The sequence below is a fragment of the Aedes aegypti genome, chromosome 2 (genome assembly GCF_002204515.2).
Source record: "Aedes aegypti strain LVP_AGWG chromosome 2, AaegL5.0 Primary Assembly, whole genome shotgun sequence".
NCBI classification, from domain to species: domain Eukaryota; kingdom Metazoa; phylum Arthropoda; class Insecta; order Diptera; family Culicidae; genus Aedes; species Aedes aegypti.
Window position 1 is genome coordinate 19,307,618 of NC_035108.1, and position 4,930 is coordinate 19,312,547.

The following is a 4,930-nucleotide window of genomic DNA, read 5'->3' on the forward strand; positions in this document are numbered from 1 at the left end:
TTCATCTTTTCTTTGTCAACTCACAGCCATACTAGGCTATTTTACTTAAAAAGAAAAAACATTGTCACATGTCACAGGTTCATGTCCGAAAACACCTTCAATAAGCGCTACTCTAGCATCAAATCCCTAAGGGCTGCCTTTGCGCCTGCCAGCAACCATGTACTCGATTATCCGGAGTATCGATTTTTTTTCACTCCGGATAATCCAATAACTAAAAAATAATTCAAAATCTGCGATTAAAGAACTTAAATATTATCTTCTATCGTTGTTTTATTTATATGATACAGTGGCGTAGCCAGAAATTATTTCTAGGAGCTTTAGGGGTATTGTGAAGAAATAATTCTTAACATTTTCAGAAACCTGGAGGAAATTACCAGAACCCCACTCAGTGCCGTTGGTGCCAAAAGTGGGGTCATGGTACAAAAAATTGTCGCATGGATGCAAAATGCATGATATGCGGAGGTTCTTCTCTCGTCTGTCCAGTGAAGGAAGATACCACCAAGTTAGTTCTCGAATTGTGGGGGCAATCATAAGTCAAATTTTTGGGCTTGCTCTTCGCGTAGGCGAGTCGTCGAGGCTCGTGTTAGACAGATGAAAGATAATAGTGCCAGACAGATGAAAGATAATAGTGACTCGCAATAAGTCAAAATTTTTTGTCATTGGTGACTTTAATGCCAAACATCGGTCATGGAATAATTCTCAAAGTAATTCCAACGGCAGAATTTTATTTGATGAGTGCTCTTCAGGATATTTCTCAATTCAATACCCTGATAGCCCTACATGTTTTTCCTCTTCTAGAAATCCATCTACGATTGACTTGGTCTTAACCGACTCTAGTCATCTTTGTAGCCAATTAGTTAGACATGCTGATTTTGATTCTGATCATGTCCCTGTTACATTTCAAATATCCCAAGAAGCGATTCTAAATCCTATCAGCTCCACTTTCAATTATTTACGAGCCGACTGGAATATATATAAAACGTATGTTGACTCTAATCTTGAAGTTAACATTTCTTTAGAAACTAAACTTGATATTGACAATGCTCTTGAAACTTTAACAAATTCCATTGTTGAAGCCAGAAGCATTGGAATTCCAAAATGTGAAGTAAAATTTGAATCCGTGATTATAGACGATGATCTTAAACTCTTGATCCGTCTTAAAACGTGAGGAGAAGGCAATTTCAACGCACTCGCGATCCTGCTATGAAAATTATATGGCAGGATTTGCAGAAAGAAATCAAAAAGCGTTTTGCTCAATAAAAAAACAAAAATTTTGAAAATAAAATTTCTCAATTGGACCCTGGCTCTAAGCCCTTTTGGAAATTATCTAAAATCTTGAAAAAACCTCAGAAGCCTATACCGGCATTGAAAGAGGAAAACAAATTATTACTAACTAATTGCGAAAAAGCTCAAAAACTTGCTATGCAGTTTGAAAGTGCGCACAATTTTAATTTACTATATCAGTAATTACTAGTCCAATTGAAAACGAAGTTACTCAGGAGTTCGAAAATATTCTCAATCAAGAGAACGTTTTCGAAAATGCCTGGGAGACTGATTTGGAAGAAGTGAGAACTATTATTAAAAAATTCAAAAATATGAAAGCTCCTGGCGATGAGGGAATTTTCTACATCCTCATCAAGAAACTTCCAGAAAGTAGCTTATCATTTCTAGTTGATATATTTAACAAATGTTTTCAATTAGCATATTTTCCTGACAAATGGAAAAATGCTAAGGTTGTTCCAATTTTAAAACCAGACAAAAATCCTGCAGAAGCTTCTAGCTATCGTCCAATCAGTTTGCTTTCCTCCATCAGTAAACTTTTTGAAAAGGTTATTTTGAACAGAATGATGGCCCACATCAACGAAAATTCAATTTTTGCCAATGAACAGTTCGGATTCCGCCATGGACATTCGACCACTCATCAACTTTTACGTGTAACAAATTTGATCCGTTCCAACAAATCTGAAGGCTATTCTACTGGTCTTGCTCTTCTAGACATAGAAAAAGCATTCGACAGTGTTTGGCATGAAGGTTTGATTGTAAAATTAAAAAACTTTAATTTTCCAACATACATTGTTAGAATAATTCAAAGTTATCTGTCAAATCGTACACTTCAGGTTAATTATCAGAACTCCGGATCTGAAAGACTTCCTGTAAGAGCTGGTGTTCCTCAAGGCAGCATTTTGGGACCAATATTATACAATATTTTCACATCTGACTTACCTGAGTTACCTCAGGGATGTCAAAAATCTTTGTTTACGGATGACACAGGCCTCTCCGCCAAAGGTCGAAGCCTGCGTGTCATCTGTAGTCGATTGCAAAAAAGTTTGGATATTTTTTCTTCATACTTGCAAAAATGGAAGATTTCTCCTAATGCTTCCAAAACTCAACTAATAATATTCCCACATAAACCAAAAGCTCTTTATTTGAAACCTTCAAGTAGACATGTTGTCACGATGAGAGGGGTTCCAATAAATTGGTCAGATGAAGTTAAGTATCTAGGGCTCAAGCTAGATAAGAATTTAACTTTCAAAAATCACATTGAGGGCATTCAAGCCAAATGTAATAAATATGTAAAATGTCTCTATCCCCTTATTAATAGAAAATCAAAACTTTGTCTTAAGAACAAGCTTTTGATATTCAAACAAATTTTCAGGCCAGCCATGTTGTATGCTGTACCAATATGGACTAGCTGTTGTAATACCAGGAAGAAAGCTCTGCAGAGAATTCAAAATAAAATTTTGAAAATGATTCTGAGGCTTCCTCCCTGGTATAGTACCAATGAGTTACATAGAATATCCAATGTTGAAACATTGGAACAAATGTCAAATAAAATAATAAATAATTTCAGGCAAAAATCGTTACAATCTTCTATTGCCACGATTAATGCGTTATATGTTTAGGTTAAGTTAGGTTAAGTATATTTAAAGCGTTTTTTTTCTCTTATAAGCAGGTGAAATCAACTCACCTGTAAAAAATCTGAACTGCTACGGCAGATGAAATGTTATATGTTGTTAACAAAATGTTAATAACATCTTAAATTTGTTTTACCAAATTAGGATGATAGTGTTGTCTAATAACACAGAACACCTAGATATAAGAAATGAATGTAATGTTTGAAATGATACTAATAAAGAAATTTAAAAAAAAAGTGCTTATTCTGCGCGGCGCGTGAGTCGAGACGAGTCTCTCTCACCTCGAGTGACGTGAGACGACTAATGTTAATCAAATGGGAGTGAGTCGACAATTGTCACCTCGTTCGACTCGTGTCACCTCACACGCCGCGCAGAATAAACACGAATATCCGTTACGATAACGGTCGTCTCCGAATTTGCCTGGTAGAGTATCGAACAATACTCATTTTTCAGTTAACGATCGCTTGATTAGGAATCATACCCATCAGGCAGATCATATTCATGCTCATTCACAAACTAAGTTTAACCCGTCGGAAATGGAAAAATGCCAAGGTTGTACCAATTTTCAAACCAGACAAAAATCCTGCAGAAGCTTCTAGCTATCGCCCAATCAGTTTGCTTTCCCCCATCAGTAAACTTTTTGAAAAGGTCATTTTGAACAGAACGATGGCTCACATCAACGAAAATTAAATTTTTGCCAATGAACAGTTCGGATTCCGCCATGGACATTCGATCACTCATCAACTTTTACGTATAACAAATTTGATTCGTTCCAACAATTCATAGTATTATCAGTTTAGATGTTAACTAAATAAATGTAACATCATTCCTTGTTGTGCGCTTGAACAAGTTAGTTCAGTTTTTTGCAGTCGGCAGCTTTTTTTGTTTTTTTTTTTTTTTATTGCTTCCACCGCCCGTGTGGTTTTTACCAATTGTGCCTCTAGTGCTTAAAACCGCGCGCATCGAAGGAAGCGAACCAGGTTGGCAAGGGTCAACGGGTATCGTTCCACCGATAATTGTTCCCCCGCATACATCTGCTGCGAGGACGGCGAGACATATTTGCCTACCTACGACGTGGAAGGCTAGCTGCTGTGCCGTCATCAAACGGGAACGGATAAGTAGCAATTTTTCTATACCTATCCATACTCTATTGAATTGCTTTCGCATCTCCCGAACAGTGTTGAGTTCAAGGTTGTTTTTTGCTTCTCCTCTGTCTCTCTCCCGGTGCAAATTTGTTTGCAGGGTTAGGGGAAGAGTGTACAAAATAGTCCACTGACTGATTTTTTTTTTCTTTTCAAAAGTTTTTTTTTATTTTTATTATATTTTTGCCTTTATAGGGGAGGTGTGTACAAAATAGTCCACTAATTGATTAATACTTTCCAATCGCTTTAATTTTTTTTTTGTTTTTTTCTCTACTTTTTTTTTATTATTATTGTCGGTTCGGTTGCGGTTGGATTTTTTTCCCGCATGGACGAATCGGATGGAGGCGATACGCCTCCTAAAGATCTCGTTGCTCGAACGCGGTTTTATCAACCGTCTTCGGCTGGGCCTTGGGTTGTCTATTTCCGGCGCAAAAATAAGATTTTGAATGTGCTCTCGATCTCTAGAGAGCTGACGCGTAAATATCCTGGGACCGTTATTCACCAAGTGAAGCAATCCAAGCTGCGTGTAACTGCACCTAGTTACAAAGCAGCGAATGAAATTGCTCAGCATGAGGCTTTTACTGTGGAATATTATGTGTATATTTTGGCCAGAGAGGTTGAGGTGGAAGGGAAAATCATCGACGCGAGTCTGACATGCGAAGACATTAAGACTGGCAAAGGCGTTTTTGAGAACCGGTCCATTCCTGATGTGGCTATACTGGATTGTAAACAATTACAATCAGTTTCCATGGAAGGCAATAAGAAAGTGTTTTCGCCGTCAGCCTCGTTTCGTGTAACTTTTCCTGGTTCCGTTCTCCCTAAATTTTTTTGCATTGATAGTGTTTTTTACCCAGTGCGCCTTTACGTGCCGAT